Consider the following 24,901-nt stretch of genomic DNA (forward strand, 5'->3'; position numbering starts at 1 on the left):
TTGTTCAACTTCCTAAAACCACTTACCATACAGCGGTATGAATTCTATTACACAATGATTTTGGTGAGCAATGTTGGTACAAAACTCAAGAAAGGTTTTTAAATAGCTAGTAAATATATATTTTACAAATTGTACCCTTCATATTAAACAAGCATGTGAAAAGATGAAATAACCCAATATTTTACTGCTGGAGCAAACAAGTTAAACCATGGTGAGAGACATGGTTAATTAAACAGGAACCTCAGTAAATATGTTCTATTAGCATGGAAAACACATGTTACATACCAAATTGCCATGCCATAAGGGTAAACTTGTATACAATTAGTTATCGTTTTGATGCAGAATCATACTTGAACTCTGAGTTATATGAAATGCATGGACAAATTATTAAAAAAAAAAAAAAAAAAAATCTGCTGTTGGCCATATGTCAAGCTTTTTTACTGCCTGCTTCAATTCCCTTGCCACAATCAACTACAAGCTGCAATAAACAGCTCTAAATGGTGGGCAGTATTATGAGTGGCAGGGTTATTTCCCAGTGCAAAACCTGTTAACATTACTGTAATTGCCTTGTTTCCTTTTGTTCTTGTGCTCGTTGGTCCTTCTTTTAGACTTTCATTAATCTCAAAAGTACAGTATGCACATTTCTTATCTAATTCTGCCCTGACCAGCGACAAGGCAACAGACCTAACAATGTAATGTCGAGCCCTATTCTGAAAGCTTTGACATTACATTTTAGATGGATTATAAAGTTATGTACACCTAAAACTACTGACTAAGACAGATTGCATGCAAATCAACTCCAGTCTAAATAACATGAATGTGGTATAAAGCTGCGTTTAGTCCATCAAAATGGACTTTCGAAATACCCTTTTTAAAAACGTATGGGTAAAGCATTGGGTGAAAACAGTACGGATTTCACATCTTTGTTTGCCTCAAGAGATGAGAACGTATATTACATTGTTAATGCTAGTTTTTGGTTTGGCGAGAGATATCTGCTGTGTAATGAACCAACCCAAAACCTATATAAATCCATAGTCCTTTCAGATGTATGTTTTGAAGTTTAAAAATCTTTCTCTTGTTCATACTTTGCTTATCCATGTGTTTACAATTTACTTGGTATCGCAAAATACACTTTTTAAAGAATCATTCTGATGTTCATACTGTTATGACATATATCCGTTGATGGTAGAGAAGTATTTAGGCAGCAGGCCAAGACCGTTGTTATTATGATGATATTGTCTCTGTCTTTGATGGTTAATGCCTGAAAACCTATCTGACAATGATTTCAGGTAGACAACAAATAGAATGTTATGTTTTAGCTTTAGGTGACTAAGAGGTTATGGAATATTTCCAAACAAGCCTTTTTAGGACAAAACTGGGAAATAAGGTAGATGTAATTTGATATTCTAGAGATTCAAGTAAGACCAATGAAAAATACTTATTAAAAGCTTTGCCTAGATAGATGTCTGTTACATTACCTTGTAAATATCACAGTGTACATTTCATGCTGTTGATTATATTAATAAAAATACATTCATAAATAAATCACAAATAAAGTAGAAGAATATCTGCTGTGGAGTGTCTTATTAATTCTATTATAAGGACTGAGCTGCTCCTTTAAGGAGTCTCTGTTTATTGTCATTGTATTGTATTATTACTGAACACTTTCCAGTTTAAAATCAACCATTTTTTATTTGTACTTTTGTGATATATTTCAACAATCATTAAAGGTTCTGTAATAAAGTCAAAAGTCATCTTTGTTTACTCACGGAACAATTATAAAACAAGCAGTGACAATGAGAGCTTTCCTCAAGCATGCCTTATTTCTGCCTATTAGAGACCTCCCTTGAGCAGGAGAGGGACGTCTGCAAATGTGCCCAATCGTTATTGATTTTATGTTACTTTGTGTTGACTGCTGTCCACAGAGGGCTAAGTTAGCGCATTAAACTCTACCACTAGTGAGGTATGGGTATTCATATTAGAAACAAGGCTGAAATTAACCTCTCTGTAGCTCTACAATGATCCTGTACAAAGTAGTAGAACACCCGCTTATAATATGGTATGCAATAAATACTAAAAAATACAGTGCAGTGGCAATGTGCCACATTAATACTAGTGTGCCACAGTTTCAAATGCAATATATGTTACACGTTTATTGTAGTCTTTTAATGTTTCTAAAGTGTCTTGTGTTACATTCATATAATAATGGTACCCAAGCAGTACATTTCATTTTTTGTAAGGTTACACTGTAAAACAAATGTGCATTTCTATCTCTAGTCTTTGCTGCCCCTATTGGTATTAATGCACTGTACAGGATTAGTTTAAAAAAAAAAAAACAACATCTTAACATTTAATGCTATTTTGTAATTTTTGTAAAATCTTTAGAACCTTATATAAAATATAATATATATATATATATATATATATATATATATATATATATATATATATATATATATATATATATATATATATATATATACACACACACACAGATATAACCTAAGTCAATCCTAAAAGAGTCATTTAGTCAGATGCATTGGGTGTTTCTAAAGACAGAATTGTCAGGAAGGCAACTTAGTCAATGTCAAACAGTTTAAAGAACTCAGCAGTGGGAAATCAACAGCATAACGTTTCCCTGTAGTGTATGTGAATAGAATGTTATTTGCACTGGCTGTTTTTTGTTCAGTGCCAGTGGTAGTTTTTGCTGTTGGGGTGAATGGAGATGTTGTTTCAGGACTCGATAATGAATATGCAGAGTCCTGCAGTAGCGGCAGAGAGTCTGCTCCGCCTACTGTGTGCTGGAGATGAAATTCTAAGTCCAAAAAAGAGTGGCCTTTTGTCTCCTGCTGCTCTGTGGTTTGGTTTCAAAGTTTACAGCACCATCCCAGGCAATTCTATTTCATAATATTTCTTCTGATATTCTAGTATTCAGTCCAAAAGGAATACAACACGTTTCTTTTGTATCGCATCAATAATAATAAAAAAATATATTTGTTAACTGTAGTTACACATAAATAAGGGCCAGGCTTTCTCTTTTTACTTGGGGTGTGTTGTTTATTTATATAAACCACTCTTTAAGTCTCAGGGTTTCTGCATCAATACCTGATAGGTTTGCAATCATTTTTGATACCTTCACAACACAGTGTTCAATGGATTAAGTAAAAGGTGTTTAAGTTCAAACAGTAATTTGAAAAAGCTTAATTCAGACTACATCTTATATTATTGAATTTATGACCACTTATAATAACTTTTTAAAATAAATTAAGACCCGCTTTTAATTAGGAAAGTTCCTACCCTTAATATATAATATATTCCACTTGCATACTGTTTGTCTACAGTAGCTGCATATATACCCCCACGTTATGCCCATGTGACCTTATTAAGAATAATAAGTAATTCCCATATAACAAAAAATATATAAAAATGATGGAACAGGCCTGACCCCATCACACAGTAATCAGGAAGTGTATGTTGAAAAAGAATGAGGTTCAAGGGTCACAAAGCAAGGTTGAGACCACAGCAACTGAAAATACACCTTAAACGGAAGTTGCTTTCAATAACCTTCTAAGAAGGTATGAAGCTAACCATTCACACAATCGCACACACAAATCAGATTCACAGACACAAAAATGCTTTCAATATAAAAAAAATATATATATATATTGAAAATACAAAGTGGAGTTAGTTTGTAGCACAAGCTAAGAGGCACAGGGACAGTAATGCTTTCAAATAACATCCATTACTAGAATCTAAACATTTTAAAATCCTGCTTCAAATGATTTCATCTCCAGTGACTAATTTAAACTATGCCCTGGATCTTTTCTTGCGACCTGAGATGGCTCTCAAATCTTATGAAAACCTTTGTCTTTATTGTACATTATTTCAAAACATACATCTACACAAGGGCCCTTTTTCTTTTTGCTGAGTCACTATGTTTGGTAGCATGTACAGGGCTGTACATATAGTGTATAGAATTTTTTTTTTTTCATTTATTATCCCCTGCAGGTGATGAAATCCCCAGCCAGAGATATATAGTTCATCTTTATATCACACTTGTACTTGTATCTTGAGAATACAAGAAGTAATTGCTCATACTGTAAATCAGTAATCTAAATATACTTTAATGTATTTTAATGACACTATAACCTCAATTGCTACCTAATGACATGTTCCTAAATACTACTTATCCATTGTTCAATTTTCATGCCTTGTTTATACAGTATATTCCATGTTCTTTGTAAATGGCAGTGTATTTTAATGCACTGCCACTATAGATTCTGTCTCCTGTTGGTGAGATGAGATGAGCATAAAAGCTCTACAATCACTGATGCTGATTTTTGCACAGTAGTTCAGCAGCTTGCTTGCGAGGTCGCAGGTTCGAGTCTAGCCACCGCTCTATTACATCATAAAGCTTTTCTGTGATATTGATAGCTCTCATTTTTAATTTACAGCCACAGAGGGGGGTGTCTGATCCTGTCATGTTTAACGTCCTTAAACCCCTATCCTTCAACAACATAGTTTGACATGACCATGTAATGAGCCCTAAAACATAATCTGAGAGAACTGCAAAGCATCAAAAAATTAGGATCAAAGTCAAAAATGGCTATTAAACACAGAAACATAATCCATAACTGTGAATGGTCGATGTATTATTATAATTCATAATAGATCAGTATTGAATAAACCTTCATAATATTGTTGAAAGTATCTATAACTGAAGCTTGGCCCAGTCTAATAATTCTACTGTCACTTTTACTCGTATGTGTTATTCACTGCAGCCCATCTATCGTTCTATAGATAGGAGAGCCAGCATGGTGCAGTATGTGGTAATGACTTTTAACACAAGGTGAATTTATGACATCAGGCCACATACTAATCAATGCTGTATCGTTTTTATGCAGCATGTGAAAAAGTGCACTTATTGTATCAATAAGGGTTGCATAGCTGTTGTCTTACAGTTTCACATTATTGTTCGAGGTTTTAGAATGGTTAGCATGATTGTGAGGGGTCAATGAACAACACAAAAAATGCAATTCATTATTCCCATTAAACAGCAAATCTGTTATGTTCCAAACAGCCATAAAGCACTCCAGGATGTTTTGACAGAATTGCTATTGTGTTAGTAAAATACTAATTACTCTAAAAGGATTTTAATGTAATAGCCAGAGAAATAGGCGGTGGTTGTTTACATTTTGAAAAGAGCATGTTGTGTATTTCAATATTAAAATGCCATATGCAATGTTTTTTGTTTATTTTTCAAGCGCCAAACCTTTTTTTTTTTTTTTTAAATGAAACAGTATTGTAATTAATCATATTTGCATACTCTGTGGTGTTTTCAGCAGGTTAAAGACATATTAAGTATACATTATCATTGGTAATATATACTTTATTTTAGTATTTTAATGCAATGAGGATGTTTTTGCTAATACTTCATTGTTAGTTGTCTGCCATACAAAAAAGAAAAACAAGCTTAGGATATAATTTACTTAAACTGTTAGTGAGTCTGAAGACTTAAATCATCCAATCAATCACATAGCCAATCAGCCTAATTGTCTGCTGTAAATTTGGAAACATAGTTGTATTTCTGAAAGGAAAATCTGCCCATTAATCAAATACATCATCATCATCAAACCCGAATTATAGCCCCCTTTAGTCTACGCCCCTCTTGTCATTTCTTTGTTTGGCCCCCCTCCACCTTGCGGCGTGTCTTGTATAGGGGGAAGGTGGCTTCAAGTGCCACTTGTCCTGGCCGCTGGCATTAGTTTTTTTAATTAATATACTATACTATATTATTTTCTTTTGCCAGCATAGGGGCAACTAACGTGCTCCAATGGACAAGGCCATGGGCCAAATTCAAATAACAATATAATCATTTACAGGCATGTTTATCTGTTAATTTCATAAAGTGTTCATTTCTATTCTAATGGTGGTTGTCTCCTTTCTGAATTAGAAGATCTCAACATTGTTTTTTATGTTGCAATCTAGATCACCTCCACCCCACCTCACTGTCAGTTTTGCAACCGTCCCTTCTGGGAGCACTTCCAATCTCCCTTGGCATCCTAGGTGATGGTTAGGCTTCACTTCTATGGGACAGACAGGCTCAAGTCACCTGGGCACAATAACAACCCATTACTATTGTTCTGGACTATAGAACACAAATGAACTACACAGACCTACACAGATAAGTTTAACTGTACACACTCAACAGGCTTTCAGATTTCATTTTTGCTAATGTTTTGTCTTTTAACAATATTGGGGAATCAAATAAGCCCCAAACTTTTTATCAAAGATAAAATTATTACATGATTCCATTTACTGGGTGGTAACCTAACCATATGTGCTAATATGTTGTGTCAGTCATAGATTTACAATACATTGGGCAACTGAGACTGTCTGTAAATAATTTAAGGAGCAGTGATATCAGGAACAATCATTCTGGCTCAAATATGTCAGTAACAGTGTGAATTATGATCTATTTCATTTATGTGTCATATTATTACAATAAAGTGCATGGTATCTTGTCACAAACTAATTAATGCAGATGTGAATTGCATCAAAGAAAGGGCTGTTGCATTCACACACAACATTGTCAAAGGGGCATTGATGTACTAGGTTCAATATCTCTATCTTGGTATGCTCTGTGCCATATTTGGTACATGGTGCTGGTTATATGACAATGGTTTTACTGCTCATTGAAATATGTTAAAGCCAGACGTTCCAATTTATCTCTAAAGACAGGGAGACGACAGGGGGCGCAAAGCGAGATCAGTGCTCTTCTGAGTTTTGGGTACATGTTCCCTTTCTGGCTAAGTGGTGATGAAATACAGATGTTGAAGCTTGGACACTTCATTGTTTCATCTTGCTGGGCAATACCATAAGGAAGCCATTAATAGTGTCAGAGAGCATTAAAGATGCCCCTTTAAGATAAGTGGACGTGAAGGAACAACTGGGAGCACCTGAATGTAGCCATTACAACACCCAGGGATTTACTAAGTAGGACTAATGTAGAACCCACACTTATCTTCCAGTGCTGCAATTCACAATCAGCAGAATGCCAGTGTCTAACTAAAGTTTCATTTAGAAAAGGAATGGTCTTGTTTATTTGTTTCTGCACTATTCTCATCTGAAAAAGCACACATCTCTTATTATAAAGGTGTCTTGTTGTAATATTCCAATACTTTGAGTATATGAAACAGAAAATTATGCTGTTGAAAGCAAAAAACAATAACATGAACAGTTTGTATGTATATGTCATATTAGTGCTTTAAAATCATTTCAAATTGTAATCTCATTTTTCAACGCCATTCTCATTACAGTAATAATAGTGAGAACATGTTTGGGTCGATTTATGCTTTGGAAAAGTTAAAATGTGAACAATTAATGCTTTATCTGGTTATATGGGAGTCACATATTTAAAACAGCATACCAATTAAAGAAAATACCATACAGTATATTGTAAAGCAACTTGGAGTTTGGCACAACAATTTAGTCACAGAGTAGAGCTATCTCTCCAGCAACTATGGGGATGTTCACAGTTTCTGTTTTATTCTTATCAAAAACTGAAGCAGCAAAACATTGATAGGTAGATGCTTCTATGTTAAAACATCAACATTTAATTCACTGAGCTGTTGTTTTAGTTTCTACATTTCAAGGTTAAACACATTTTCACTAACATTTCCACACACTCAATTTTATTCACAAAGATTACATTTGATGTTCCGTAAAACTTCTAGATTGATGTTGGGATATAATGTATTTAACTACATGTTTAATTATTTAATAATCGTAAATGAAAACATACCTTGGACCATGCTGATAATGAGATGGATTCCTAAGAATAATATTAAAAAAGACAGGCAGCTTTGAAAACATTCTCATTGTATGGATGATTGAATTTATATAACACACGGTATGCACATATTCGCATCAAGCATAGTTCATGAGATGCAAACCAGCGCCTAAGGCAACAGACACACTCAATACATTATTTAATATATTTTCTAGTATTTATACAAAAAAGGTTTATTCATCTATCTTTTAACATTTTATCAACTAGCAACTTCCTGCTTGCTGGCTTGCAAAAGAAGACACTGATTATTATTAAATTGACATCTTCCCCCAATGAATACATACAGATCATGAGATGCTCCCACAAAGAATACACAGAGAACACCAGAAGTTGAACAACAAGTAAAGAAGTTAGCAACATTAACGTGCATTGATGATTGGCGACTAATAAAAAAGTGCATTGCAGTAGGAGGTAGCAAACTTCAATTTGAGGGTTTTTTTCACATAATGAAATCTATTAGATACTATACAGTATTTTTAACATTCAACAAAGCGTAATTGCATGAAGGATATACAACGTAATATCAGTGGCCACTTTGCACTGCAATTACATTGGTAGGGGGTTGTGAGCGGTGAGCCGAGGATACAGTTCATAATTGGGCACACCAAACTGGGGAGAAAACTGGGGTAAAAAATTGGAGACGACTAAATTTATTAAAAAAAAAAAAAAAGAAAAGAAAAAAGTGAAGTTATTATTTTATAGACATATAGCTTTTTAGGTGTTATCTGTGTGTACTGCTGTACACCCTTAAAGGAAAATAAGTAATAAAAAAACCTTTAAAAAGGTATATCCTATTTCTTTTTGTTCTTTGAGAAATTAAACCAAAATTAGGTTCACCAACATGTGCACATGGACATAAGGAATAACCTTTCAAAAAGTCTCAGAAATCCACAAATAAACCTATGAACTCGACATAATACCTCTGTCATCTGGTGTAGTTCCCCCAGCCTTCAAAACTGCGGTGATTAAACCTATATTCAAGAAATTAAATCTAGACTGTTTTAGTGTATTTTAGACCTATTTAAAATCTGCCATTTCTTGCTAAGATTCTTGAAAAAAGCAGTCGCCAACCAGCTGAATTTGTTTCTTGAGAATAACAAATCGCTTGACATTTTTCAACCTTGTTTCTGTTCTGCGCTCAGTACGGAGACTGCACTCATCATAGTGGTGACTGACAGCTGTGTATCTATTATGGTTCTATTAGATTTAGATACCACATTTAATACAATGGACTATACCATTTTAATTGATTGTCGGGGTTGGCTTGTCATGTACTGTCTTAAAATGGTTCATGTCATATCTCACAAACAGACAGCAATTTGTTTCATTAGAAGACAACTGTCCTTTTAACATTCCCCAGGGCTCTATACTTATTTTCTCTTTGTACATGTTAACCCTTTGTAGTCCATTTATTCAGCGCTTGTTAGGCATATCAGGTTTTCACACGTGCTGTTTATTTTTATTTTTTTCAGAGTGAAACAGGTTTAAAAGGCATTGCATGGCAAAACAACATCAGTACTGCATCTCCAGCCAAGCCCCACCCCTTGTTTGCTGTATTTTTCACATACCTCTTTATAGACATGAATACTGATAAATCCTCTCCTGATCACTCGTTTTATCACCAAACTCCTCAATAACTCAATCCAAGTCATTATGTTATTACTATAACATCTCAAAAAGCTCTGCAAATGTCTGATATTCTTTGAGCAGCCACCTCCTTTGTTATTGTCCATGTTATCTCTGTGGTGCAGGGGCTAACTCTATTGCTCTATTTGGCTCCTATTGCTCTTAATGGGCCATTGAAAGGTTTTCTCTAATTTTTTCTGGAGAAAAAACGACTAGACGCTTGTGCTTTACATCTTTTTTGAGCGTCAGATTGGAAAGGACCTGGTCCGACATAGGACCGCAATGGGTTAATGCTGGGTATGATCATTCATTGTTCTGCAGATTGCACTCATTTCTATACCACCGTAAAACCTGGTGATACTCGGGCTGTATCAGCCTTAACTTAATGCTTTACTAATGTGAAAAAGTGAATGCCCCAACATTTTTTACAGTTAAACTCTGATAAAACAGAAGTTATTTTATTAGGTTCTCAGCTGCAACTGGAAGCCATGAAATCTTTGTAGATAGATCTGAGCAATTTAACCACAAACATAAATACAGATGTGAAAAACCTGGGGATTTAACTTGACTCAGATTTATCTTTTGAGTCTAATATTCGCAAAGGCACCAATGTTTTTACCATCTGTGAAACATTGCTAAATGGGTAATTTCTCTCACTGTCTGATGCTGAGAATTGTTCATGCTTCTGTGTTTTCCCGACTTGACTGCTGGTGATGATGATAATTTTAGATGGCCCCTAATGGTGGATATGTGTCGCCAAAGACTGCTGTACTGATTGGCCCTCTTCCTTCCTCCGGACAAGTTCTCTATCTCTGGACTTTAGATTATCTACCGTCACTGCCCTGCTGGAGCCAGGAGCTGAATCAAAAGCATTTTGTTACATATTTTTCTTTACTCCGAATAACAAGTAATAGCAAAATTACTAATGCCTTGCTTGTACTTGGAAAAACTGCCATACTCATTATGGATATTTGTTTGTGCTAGTTGCTCGGCACAGACCTAAAAAATTAGTAATGAATATTTCAATTCTGCTGTGATTTTGGAAGGTGTAATGTTAATAAACCTAATTGAAGGTAGGAATGTCTAATGCAAATCAACACCTTAGCACATAAATCCATACAGGAAGTTTGGATTAAGTTATGGCAGACTGTAAACTTTTCTGCAATATACAAACTTGTGAGCCTCCTCTGTTGCTAAAAATAAGCTCCTAAAGTATAGTACTGCAAAGCCTAGTAAGAAAGAATTGTCAGTAAATGATCAACATAATCAACTATGCTGCACTATTGGTAATTGTCAAGTGTTTTTTACCCAAGAACCCGGCACAAAGCCACTATACACTGCAATTAGACATGTGGCTCTACAGCAGGCCTGAAAATCCTGAGTCACACAGCTAAGCTATGCAGTGTGACATAGTCACTCTATTGTAAAATCATAAAAAGGCAATCAACTTTGTTCTGAGCCAATCAACACAGAAAAATGCCTCTAATTGCTAGGGTGTCCTTCATTTGAACCTTATCCGTCTCTGTAATGATCACCTCAGATGATATTCTCCAAGCCTGCTTTGTTTCACTGGAGTTCAATGCTTGTCACCTACATTTGCAGTTTTAGGGCAATCTTTGCAGATTAGGGAGATTGTGGCTGTTGTATTTCTCCTTACCTCAACTGGGAAATAACTAATCTGGATTCTCAGGTAGAAAGAAAAAGTGAACATTTCAAGTAGTATATACAATAGTTTAGTTACGGGCTGCATAGTTTTATTATTTGAAAATAAAAGCCAATGGTTTCATTTAAAATAGCAGAATGAATGAATGTTCATCAAAAACGTTATTTATTAATCTCTGAATAATAGCCAGCATCATAACTGACCACAAGCTGAGGATCCAACCTTCACTCATATGCTGATAAGATACAAAAGCAGTTAGCTAGGTGGATCAAGATGGCAGTTGCTGTGCTGTGATTACTGTAAACGGATCTTTATCAGAACATTGAGTTTGTCGAAGTGTGTGATAATAGACCTCGATTTATGTACTTTATGAAATCTGAAAGTTTATAGGGCATAACTAAAAGATAACTACCACAAACATTGAGTCTACAAGGAGATAACAGGGTGTTATACTTGCAAGGGATATAGTGGTTATATAAAAAGTACTTTGGACTTCTTTTTTTATGTTCTTGTTTTAGTTTAAAAAAAAAATAAAAAGTCAATTACAGTATATGGCAACAGGTTGTTATGATGTTAGTGGAAGCCTTCATGCAGTTCAATAGTTCATCTCCTGGATTATAATTCTCATCACAGTTGGTAACAAGACCTTTTCATGTGGCAGATGAGGGAGAAGCAATGTAACTACAAATAAAATGGCATTTATACTTTTTAATATTATTAATTTAGAGACTACAGGTTAATTGTGACTGAGAGTCAGTGTCCAGTACGGTATTGGTAATTCTGGTGTGGCAAAAGGGCATGCATCAGGAAGAGGTAATGGTGGCAGGTTGCGCTGTGGCTTGTGCAAATATGATAAAGCAGCTGTCCGAGTAGGCTCAGAGTCTGGTCTATAGGGACTCGACAGTCTGGGTCTCCATAGTGATTCCACTCCAAAGGCCATACATTAAAGTCACAGTCTCCCTAGGGGCTGCTGCATTTTTAAACTCCTTAATAAACGTGCATCACTTGCACTGTACATTCCAGTAGTTCATTCAACTAGTCTTTTTGCCACGATTGTCTCAGCTCATGCATAAAATGAACTGCTATGCATATCTATGGGTGTGTGTTGAGGAAATTTGACATCAAAACCAAGGGCAAAGGTGGTGGTCTCTTTTGAAACTCAACTGGCATTGACAGATTACAAGTCCATAGGCAGTATAGTTTAGCTAGGGTTGCTGTAATATATTAGCCTGAGAAAAAAATATGCAAGCTTACCCAATAGGCAATATGAATAAAATGCCCTAAAGTCTAGAGGTAATTATTGATTGTTATTGATTTGAATTAATTATATTTTCTAGAAAAAAAAAAAAAAAAGATAAAGATGCAAAAAAACATGGGTCAAAGCAATATGGGGTTGTGACGGGCTGCCCCCCCCCCCCCCCTTGTGTATATTATATATTATTTATTTGTATTATTGTTTGTATTTGTGTGCAGGTGGACGAAAGCCACCCAATATTATTGTTTATTATTGAATAAGGGTGATCTCAGATCACCGCACACCAGCGACCCCTGTAGTCTGGTCAGGCACCTGTGGGCTTGCCTGTTAGCCTCCTGGGAGCTGCGCTGTCCTCCGATGCTGTAGCTCCTGGGTGGCTGGATAGTGAGCCCACAGTATGTAAAGAAGCGGTCGGCTGACGGCACACTCTTCGGAGGACAGCGTGTGTTCGTCTTAGCCCTCCCGAGTCAGCGCAGGGGTGGTAGATGATGTGAGCTGACTCTAAATAATAATTGGGCATTTCAAATTGGGAGAAAATAACAAAAAAATAATTGGCAACAAATACATTAAAAAAAAAAAAAAAAAAAGGTTTAATTCTTTGTTTTTATAATTTATTAAATGTTCTGCTGTGGCAGCTTCAGCCCCATACCCTTGTTTTGCACTTCTTCCTGGTTCATGATGTCACCACCCACATGCACCATCTCTAGCCATCTGTGACAAGGGCCAATGCAATTCAAGGAATTTACAGTTAATTTACTAGTCACTCAAACACATCTTCCATGGAAAATGAATTGCATGTATCTGGATTTTATACATTTTATTGTTCATAATTTTAAAAGCCTTAATGAGACTGGGGGTAACATAAACAGATTTGTTTTAAGACATTTTTCTACTTTCCAAATTCACCTCATCCCTGCTTGTTGTGGATCATTCAATTCCAATATGTTTTAGAAAGTTTTTTTTTTTCATCTGTAATAGGTCACCCTATTAGGTCAATCATTAATGAAAACATCCACTCCACAGTTGCAGAGGAGGGCTGTATTGCAAACGGTATTGTAGCAAATGAAAGAAAATAGGGACACTGGTATAAAGTACATCTTTAATTTGCTTTGTCACCCTTTGCCTGTAAGTTCTGCATGCAGGACGATTAATTTAGACATTAGGCTGAATTGAAAAAGGCACTTATGCGCAAAAGGCTCATTGGGCAGTTGATTCATACAGAATCATGAAATGAAAAAAAATAACAGAAAAAAAAAAAATCCTTTAGCTTCAAAACAAGTGGCCAGCCATTTAACAATTACGCTTAACGTAGTGTTAAACTCAAGGTGGCAGGTCCTGGGCTTTGTGATGGTATGTATAAGGACAGTCATTTGGTTGTGATCGAGAGAGAGAGAGGAGAAAAGGCCTGTTTAATTCTGGAGGAAATGCCTAAGGTAGACACAGTGGGCTGAACTGCTCCGTACCCGTTCTTCAGGCCCGTAAAACAGGTAACAAAAATAGAAGCAGGCTCTGAATTGTAAGGTCGTTGTGAGCCTATGGGCCCCATCCTTTACAGCACCTGTCACAAGTGAGCATAGCATGCCCATGTCAAACATAAAAAAGTATGATAAGCTGCCAGCCTGTGATACCATACAGGAAGACATATGCTATGTAGCACCATGGCTGGCTCCAATAACTTTCTGAGCAATTCCTACTTGACAGTTCACCACTGCATTTTATACATTTTTTACTTATCTTAAAAAAGTAAGATTGGAAAAAGCATTTAATTTGTTGTGGAGAGCAATGGCAATCCCTAAATAATAACTACCCCTCTTTTTTTTTTCTATAGAAGTCTGGGATGGAGATTTGTAAATGTATTCTCTGTAGGGAATAGTGATCTATAAAAGTACAAAAAAGAAAATACTGAAGCTACATTTGTTGACAAACCCTGCTGCATGAATAATAATTTCAGGAAATAAATAAATAATGGGGTCAGAAGTCTGTACTGAAGGACTAAAACACCAGCAGAATTCACAATCTCTGACAGCAGACCCTTTAAGAGAAACAAAACAAAACAAAAAACCTCCAGTGCAGTTCTATTTTATATACTTGGGGTGTTCCCTTTTTACCAAATCTAACCAACAAACATGAATCCCCAAAAAAAGTGAATCCCAACTCTTGCACAAACAAACAAACCAGACATTTTCTCAGTTTCAGTATTAACAGTTCTTTTACAAAACAGACTTCATATATGAACAGTCCCTGGTCGTCCCCTGATTAAGCTGTTTATCAGATTTAAATACAACCTGTTTAGGACAAGAAGGTTATGATGGGCAGGGCTTCAAGCTTGTTAAAAGGAACAATCCACACCAATCTTGTCCAACTATCGTTCTGAGGCCAAAACCCCCCATCTTGACTGTGGGCAGCAGGTCATCACAGGTCTACAAAGGTCCTAAAGCCCACCCCTATATCCCGCGTGAACTCTAACTTGAGAAGTAGTACAAAACCACCACCCCCAAAAAAAACGAACAAAAAAAAAAAAACAGAGGAACTAGAGAAAAACACACCACATAAATTGTGGTTACAGATTTCTGTTCAGTAAATTCTGAGTGCATAAAAAATGTTATAAATATATACAGGACATCATGGAAATGAAAACTGCAGGGTACATGGAAGATGATATGCAAAGAAATTAAAATAAAATGACAGACACTCCGTGACTCATCGTTTGGCCACCAGAAGGTTGTTCAATAATCTCAATATGTAAGTATAATGCAAAACAACAATATAAAACCAATTATGAGCCTGTATACAGATGCTTGATTTGCATGAGGGCATGACTTATAATTGGTTTAAAGTCACCCGGCGGGCTATTAGTTCAAAAGGGCAAAACTTTTTTTTCTTTTGCCATGCCATCTTTTTATTTTGATTCGGGATTCATGGGACAGCTTGATGGATATAGAGCTCCAATCCACTTTGCTCTAAAAATTAATTATCCCTAGAAAGAAAAAAAAAAAATATATATATATATATATATATATATATATATATATATATATATATATATATATATATATATATATATATATAAACTAGGCTATATTTTCCCAATGATTAATGTACATGATAATCAATATATGCATACAGTAGAGTATAGCTATCAAAACATAAATCAATTCCAAGAGTAAATTACTCTTGTGTTTAAAATACCTTAGGGAAAACATGTACTGGAACTATATTAATTTGAGCAATGCATTTATTAGGGATACGACTACGGTACTTCAATGTAGATTTGAGGGAAACGGTTGTAGTTCAGGTTAAATTACTTGATACATTAAGTAAAATTATCTCTACTGTAGCAAAACAAGAGTGAGAAAGAGCTGGCTAGTATCAGTTGGTCTTGTGCTTGCGTGGTACAGATTTTACAGTTACTGGTCATTGGAAAGGCAACACCATTAAAATATATACAGTACACATCCTTAAACATTAGTCTGTAATAAAACATGTCAAACTCTTAAAAATTTACTGTAAAGTTTTACACATCCATCTATATCTACAAGTATTGCACAGTTCAAATAATACATAAAAAAAAAAAAAAAAAACTGACAGCAACTGAAAATGGTGCTAATTTAACCTGTGAGAGGTGGTGGTCTGATTGAGGCTGTTGCCAGGCAAGGAAGCCTATTCTAAGCTTTAAAGAACAGACCTGCAAATGAAGACTAATAAGCTTTTTTTTTTTTTTTTTTTCTTTCTTTTCACATAAGCTATTCACAAAGCTCAATGGAAGGATTTGTGGTTTCTGGAGAAAGAGAAAGTACATTTGTCAAGCAGGCAAATAGTTCCTTTATCCCTGCCCTTATAATCAACGTCATTTAATGGAGGTAGGCCCCGTGTGGCACATTTTGACAAATCAGTCCAGTAAATACTGTGGGATTTCAACTGGCTCCACACAGTCGGATAGTGGTGCTGACTGTGCATCTGGGAAATGCATTGCTGTTGTTTCAAAGAGGCAGCTTCTTCTGTTTAATGCAGAGTCGAAAAGGATTTACACCATGGACTGTAATAGCAGTAAAAGTAGTATCAGTTCCATTTCACTGAAACACCTGAATTGTGCAGGAGTTATTTCACTTGTGATATCTAGAAATACTAAAACATAAATTATATATAAAGTGTGATGTATATATGAACCATCAGGTGACTAAGCCCCCAAAGTTCTAAACAACGCTCTAGAATATGTCATAGAATACATATACTTAATAAATAAAGAGAATAATGTTCATGGAGTGGTATGGCAATTTCACTCGTCAACATGGGCACGGACAACTTTGGGGGCTTGTGGGTTATCTAGCCATCTTTATACTAATATTATATGAAATACTCATGATGTACTACTGAGAGATAGTTACTCATATATATATATATATATATATATATATATATATATATATATATATATATATATATATATATATATATATAGTATCAGGTGTCTCTGCTACGACAATGTTTTTTAGTATAATGTTCAAACTTGTACTTGTCAAACAGCTGCAGAGAGGTCTAGTAACATACTCGTCAGAAACTTATTTTTATATGGTCACCTTATAATTAAAGAAATTGATCCACTCCATATTTCGTTTAGAATAAAAAGTTATTACCTTTATTATTAAAACATTGCTGCAAAAAATAAAACAACATATTTCGACACCAGCTGAATGCTATTCTTGTACCTGAAAACACTGTTTCGAAAAAGCGTTGTTGTATATACAATGTGCTTTTTTTTTTAATTTGTTTTTGTTTTATCATATCAAATTTACGATTTACTGGTACTTATGTTCTATTGGTGGGGAACTTCCAGTGAGACATAATTTAATACTAATCTTGAAGTGCTGTAATTTCCTTAGCTTGGTTTATTACCAGGATTTATGTTTTTTTTTTTTTTTTTTTTTTTTTTTTAAATCATGTCCTAAATGGCAGTTGAGTAATAAGCCAGATACACATGGAAAGTGCAATTTGTATGAGTCATTATGATGCCTTCAGTCTCTTGAGCCTGTAATACACTGTTTTCTTACAATTAAGTATGGTAAAGGATGGTAAAAAAAAAAAACATGGTGAATGCACAGGCTAAGCAAGGGAAACACAGCTGCTGAATAATATGTGCATTTACAGTGGATCTACCAGTCTCTTCATATACATGTACAGTATAGCCCATATTCAGATATCCTGACTGTTGCAAGAAATGAGGGTGACATATGTTTAAATTCAGGCACTGTGTACTCTGTTAGTGTCTTCTTCTTACCATTATGACATGTAACTGGGCGTGACTGATACTTTTTATATGTGAGTGTATATGGTATACACAGCATATGTATGTGGTAAATCCTTATTCACGTTTTAGTTTTTGTTGCCTTTTATGTATTGTATATTTACTGCTTGACAAAGAAGAGTGACATATTAATACGTCTTTTTTTTTTAGGCGAGGTAGTGCAACCAGTCCTTGTGTTTGATGTTTTTCATTAAAGGCACAGAGGAGCCAGTAACACAGCAGTTGTGGCCTTTTTTTGCTTTTGGAGGCCATCACCTGTCTGATTAGATTCATGCAGTTATTTAAAAGGACCAGAGGCAAGAATGGCATTTATGGGAAATTGCAAAGCGAAACTCAAGAGGAGTCTACAAGAATAAAAAATGAAGTGTTCGCTCACAATGCTGTGTAACTGTGAATGTATAAAAGTGGTTTCATCAATGTTGACAATGTTTTGGCAGTCACTAGTTCACAACCACACTTTTTTGTGGGATAAGAACAAATATCCCAGCCATACAAAACATGCAGCAGACAACTTCACTACTTGTTATTTTTTTTTAATAAATAATAATAGCAGCTAGCAGCACCCACCACAACTTGGAACCCCAGAGCAGTTGTGAAACCTATTGAAAGGCAAATGGTTGGCTTTCAAAAGTACACCATTTAAAATGTAAGTAAGAGCAAGTTGATTCTGTAGTGGAAGAAAACAAGAACTATTGAGTCTGCCTCTTTGTGGTAGCCGTGCAGTCTTATTAACATTCAAAGCAGAATGTATTGTTGCAGTGCAATTGTAAAATGGTTCTAAAAAGCATGTAAACCATTTTGTATGTAAACCACAAGCTTGACAAATCTTCACATGAACCATTGCCCTGTTTTGTTGCACCTGTGAAGATTCTCCAGTTCCTTTGTTTCTCTTGTCAGTAGTATTCATATTTTATCTGCATGCCTTTGTGTATCTCACAATCCACACATGGGATCTATCTTACTTATACTAGCTCCTAGTCATGTGGGGGATAGATCTGTGTAGCACTCATATCCTGCATTTCTAAAAGCCATTGAGATTCTGACACCTGTTTAAACAGCCACAATGTTATTGTTTAATTGATTTATTGTTTTATTGAGATAGGGTCAGAATCACCTGTCACTAATTTCATTAGGCACACCTGCCTGTAACTAGCAGGCAGGTGTATAAAAGCAGTTTAAAATATGTTTGTCTGTCTGTCTGTGTTAAGGCTAAGGCCTGGGGAGTGGTCAGACCCCCTTTGGATTTTAAAGCAGATAGTCAGGAGAATACAAGGGAGAGACGTATTGACAGTAGTTCCTGTAGATAAGAAGGCTGCAGGCCATTCACAGCTTTGCAGGTGGGGAGAAGTGTTAAAATCAATTATGTACTAGACAGAAAGCCAGTTAAGCTTCACTAAAACAGAGTGAATATGCTGACTAGATTTAGTTTAAAATTAACTAAAGCAGCCGAGTACTGAACATGCAGGCTACCAAAGAGACAAGTGTCGGAGAGACTGAATATTGAAGATGTGGAAAATGAGACCTACATTTTGAGGCTGCATTACACTCGGCACAGCCTGGGGAGGGGTTACAATAATACAGGTTAAGTTACAGCTTTTTACCAGCGTGGTATGCCACTGGTAAAAGAGAGCTATTGCTTCACCTCTGTCAGGCAGTATGCATCTCTTGCTTGAAGGAACATACTGTATGGAAGTATGAGAGACAATACATAACTAAAGGGATACAGTGGGTTTTATAATGCTTCTACAGAATGTACTTCATACAATCTCTGAACATAGTATTTCATTAGATATCTAGTTGAATTATCACCTAACAAATGATAAAAAACAAAAAAGAACATTTGTAAATATCTATTTTTAAAGGAAAATAATGTTCCCTGGCGTTGGCACAGTTATATAACAAACTTTTTTTTTTTTTCTAGATGAATAGAACCCATACCTAATGTTTGTGCTAAGTCAGCGTTCACATAATTCATATACATTTTTTGTATGTCTACAAATACAGGTGGAAAATGGCATCAAAAATATTTCTTATAATAGATCACTTAGGGATGAGAAGACTTAGTCCAAGTCAGCTCCCTACTAAGTGAGATCGATTGGAAATTTGCACCAGTTTAGTTCCTGTCCATCCCTGTTTTTTAAAAAAAAATTTATATGGATTGTGTCCTCTGTGCGACATTTTTTTTTCATTAACGTAAAAACTTAAGCACAAGTTATATATAATATAAAATAAAGCACAAACTACCAACTTGGCTTAACCCCTCTTTTAGTTTTTCTTTTCCAAAAGTTCAAATTTAATGTAATAACACTAAATAAACAAGCGTGTATTTCAATATACACAGCCATTGTAACAGTGTATTCAGTGGTTGACACCCCTCTGCTGATAGATAATGTAAACCACACATAACTCACTCAATGTTACAGTTGGTTTATAATAAACACTGCATATTGTTGAGAAAAGAAAAGAAAATTGTGACTCATTCAAAAACACAATAAAAAAATAAGACAGCCTGCTGAACTGCAGAACCACTGTCATCTTTGGCTGAGAGTCATGTAAGCAAAAATGGAACTACTTGTTCCACATCACAAATAAAGTGTAACAGCTATTGTTTCGAGAACCCCGGGCAAGGGAGAAATACAGAGAAAGATTGGTTGGGATAACTGCCGATTAAAAGCTTTCAATGTAAAACACAGCCATGGTAATGACAATATTCTCAGTAGTGCCTCCTCTACAACTACATAGTATGTTCCTGAAGGTAAGAAGACATTTGAATTAACCTTTAGACAGCTGGATATTTACTTGGTGTTGTGTTTCATTCCAGAGAAAGCAACCGCATCTGTTTTCTCATTGTTTGGTTGTTTAACTGGTGTCCCCTCTTGAATGTGATAAAGCAACTTTCATACAGTACACTGGTGCGTTGGAATGTTCAGGTGTTAGCATTAGTATCTGGGCACACAGCAATTCTTGTGGCGACCCATGATCTAAAGACACCCTGATGTTACACCCGAAAAACATAGTGTGTATATATATATATATATATATATATATATATATATATATATATATATATATATATATATTATATATATATATATATATGAATATATGTGCGAAATGAGTTATCTGGTATACTGACATCTCTGTACATTGACTGTTGAGTCATGTGAATTTATTTCATATTGCACTATTTATTGATTGCAGTGTTACTGTTATTATAATATAATTTTTAAAAATGCAGTCTTCAGAGACGTGTATGGCTAACTGATGTAATAAGAAGAAATTTGTTTATCATTGTCTTCCTATTTGTTTGCCATATTATATGTATTTAGTGGGCTTGAATTGAAGCCATGGTTGAAATTCATGTTAGTAGCCAAAACAAGCATTTTTTAATTCTTAAGTCTAATTTCCTCTCCATGCCCAACGGAAATGCTTACATGTGATAACCTGTTCATATCACAGTATTCCAACTATGGCTACTAAAATGGCCAACATGTGTTGAAAACATGGCTGGTAATTACATGCATGACAATGATGTTTTCAGCAGTGTTTCTAAAGGCAGTGTGAATAGGGTATTCCACCAATAGAGCTGAGAATAAAGAGCACTTTGTACTAAGCCATGCACCTGGAATATTTAAAAAAAAGGTGTGAATGAACCATATTACACTCCAAGTAATTGCCTTTTTAATTGTCCCAAGGATGTTAAGATCACCCCCTATATTGCTTTTGCAGTCCCTTTCCAGCTTTGTAGTAAAACGGTTTCCAAAAACTCAAAATCAATAGAGCAGTGAATGACATTTCTGCCTCATGTCTTCTTGAATGAAGTAGGGCTCTGTCAAAACACTAGAGTTTTGTTCTTTGATTGGATGCAATGCAGACACCTACAGTATAACCAATTTCGCTAATGCAGGGCTTTTCAATAATCAAACGGTCTGCCGACAGTCAGCAAATTATAAAAATGTACTAAAATTACAGAAATTTAAATAAAGAAAAAACAAAAACAGCAAAATCGCAAATCAGTGTGTCTTATTTTTTATCCGGAAAAGCAGAGCGCATCACATCACTCCTTTCCAGTCACTAAGCCTCTCAGCGCGACTCATGCAAATCAGTTCCATTGAGTTCTGCTTTGAGTGCTCTGTGGGTGATTTTAGTTTTTTACTTCTGTTCTATTAAAAAAAAAAAAAAAGTTTGAAAAGTGAAATGGCTCTCTCTAGCGAGTAATAAGAAAAAATCGTAGATTCAACAATGAGAGGACCAATAAATACTTTACCAACTGTACTGAACACAAAGCGAATGTATTTATATTGCAATGAATGTCTGTCAGTATTTAAGGATTACAATGTGAAAACTTTTCAATGAAAAAGCATTTTGAAACCAAACACTGAACTTTTGGAAATAATGATCCAGAGGGCTCAGCAGTTTGACGATACAAAGTCAAGGCGCTTATCTCTTCCTACCAACTTGCTTGTGCAACTCTTGTGCGATGTACTTGTGGATTGTTTTTTGAATATAAAAAAAAAAAACATACAAAGGAGATTTACAGTTTGGTCAGAAACAAAAGTCATTATTTGGGAAATTAACCAAAACATAGAAACATCATTACATTGATTTCTCCCATGTGCTACTGTTATCCCTTTCCATGGGACTAATCTATTTTTAATTTATGCAACATATTGTGTGATGAATGTTTTTTTTTTTTGTGTGTGTGTGGATTTTTACTCTTTTTTTTTTTCAGTCACATCATTAGCTTACAACTACACTGTCATACAGTTCTCACTCTCAGACTGTATATTATAGTATATATTATAGTATGACAATTATAATATTAATATGTCACATACATTTTAAAATGTTTGTTGATACTCCATTAAATGTTCACACTGTTCTATTATTAAAGTATTACTCATATGGTAAAATGTATAATCTTGTTTAATATACTAACATCGTGTAATATAATATTTGTTATAAAACGGATTGTTAGAATGCTGCATGCTGATTGGTCCATCAGTGTTCCAAGCCATTACAACATCCAATGCAATGTCACAATTAAGAATTTAATTAAATTGATAAAATGATGGCATGCAAAATAACTGAAAGAAGACTAATTAACTGATTAACTAACAACTAACAATACACCAGGTTTAACCCAAACAGAACATACAGTATAACTGCAGAAATTAGTGGAATATGTGCTGGAAAATGTATTGGCAAAATGTATTATATTAGTCAGACCCTATACATTATCTAAGGAAATGTTTCATAATTGTAACAATTTTATAAAATAGTTTACTTTATTAGATTAAAAAAGAATGAGATCCATATACTTTCACTGCCATGTTTAAATCATAGATGTGCCCTTTAGTTTTCTAATAACCTGGGTTGACAGTTTTATTATTGATTATAGTACTGTAGGACTACATTGCAGATGAGCAGTTCTCATTCCAATTCTCTATGAATTTTCATAGGCCCTACTGGTGATGTAAAAAAGAAACAAAATCTTCATAGATATGTATGCTGTATTTATTTTGAACTCAACTGTAAAGTTCAACAACCCAAAGAACTATAGAGAACAAGTTCAAATAAAATAACACCCTTTCTGATGGGTTGAATTAATTCAGTAGTCTCTTATGGTCTTTCACCTGGAGGTTTTGGTTCAAATTTGGCTTACATCACACACCGCATGATTGGTAGATTAGTTCTGAGGTTTATACCTGAAAAAGTTTAGATACAAACATACAATATGAAGGTTGTGATCAATGTACATTCATCTACAGTATTTCTATACTGTTTGACAACCAGATGGGGTTTTTCAAGGTCTTGCATCTGTTTTCTCTGATTCATGATCAATACTAGTTTCATATTGTGGAAACTGGAGCTCAATTGATGGAATGTTTTACTCTCCCTGAAGGAAAAATTTCCCTAAAAATATTTTAAACCTTTTAGTGACAATAAGAGCTGTATCTAAACAGTATTCCCAGGATGCATCAACTCAACATGCAAACCAAATCTAGTCCACCAGATAAATCTAAATAGTTATGACAGTGTACTTAAAGTCCACAACACCCAAATGATTGGTCTTACAAGGTTGCCAGCTTATGAGATTGCCTTGATCAAAGCCAATGTTGTATGCTTTGATAAAAGTGAGTTATTTAGTATTATAAGAAGGAATTGACTGATAGTGACCATTGTTGATTAGCTAATAAAACATGTTTGTGAATATTTTTTTTTTATTATTATTATTATTCCTGGAAGTTCTATTACTGTTTAAAAACACAGCCTGGATTGTCCAACTGAAATGGTATGTTTTTGAAGGCTGAATGCTTGATTAAAATACAAAATAACCATATAAAACTATACATTACATTGTTTAGGAAACTACCATACAATGACCAATGTATTTTCTTGTAGAAATTAACAGAGCCATTAGCAAACCAATTACTTGCAATCGCAACAATGTATTGAAACAAATGTTGCGCAGCGGTGCTGAAAAAGTGGCACACTGGTACTCATATGTGACTATGGTAATTAAATAGATTACCAGTGTGCCGCAGTATACAGTACCATTGGCATACTTCCAAGTAACTATACTGTGTTAGACCTCCCAAGTCCAAACATCTGGACTCTTCTGTAGCTCAGTCACTAAATCTTTATCAGATAGATATTCTTAATCTAATCTTATTCTTAATCTTAGCCATTTTTAGCTGACAAGCCCATGAAAGAAAATGTGTTTCTTTTTTATTATTATTTTTTATCTATGAGCTGTTTTAAAGTGAAAATTATCAATATAAAGCTAATTTTGTATTCTCCAAGGTGACATACTTTAGAAAATTAATATATATTAGAATGTTCACAGCAAATCGATTGACCCAACACAGCTCCTGATTGCCTGCTAATAAAAATAGCCAAGATGGCGCAGTTAGCTTCTAACTAGGCTTCTTGACCTGTGGAGTCCTGGGTTTCAGATGGGCATGGGAACTAAACTGCTCCATATGCTGTAAAATAAGATGGTCCCACCAGGGTAGGCTTCAGACATTTAGTGAGAATGGTTTGTATGCCTCTTTCAGAAAGTTTGATTAGAAACAGCGCTTATGTAAAATGCTGACATGTAGCAGCAACCCTGCTAGTCTGTAAAGAGGCAGATAACTTTAACACACTTGGGTGACCACAAATGAACAAAATGAAAGGCAAATGTATAGCAAATTGGTT

The 24,901-nt window shown here is 34.9% G+C and overlaps 1 protein-coding gene across 2 annotated transcripts in view; it reads left to right on the forward strand.

Moving 5' to 3' along the window:
• pcdh11 (protocadherin 11) overlaps positions 1-24,901 on the forward strand; it is a 297,576-nt gene that overhangs the window by 107,787 nt on the left and 164,888 nt on the right. The gene's annotated exons all lie outside the window — the stretch shown is intronic.

This window comes from Polyodon spathula, chromosome 20, assembly GCF_017654505.1.
Source record: "Polyodon spathula isolate WHYD16114869_AA chromosome 20, ASM1765450v1, whole genome shotgun sequence".
In the NCBI taxonomy this organism is placed as follows: Eukaryota; Metazoa; Chordata; class Actinopteri; order Acipenseriformes; family Polyodontidae; genus Polyodon; species Polyodon spathula.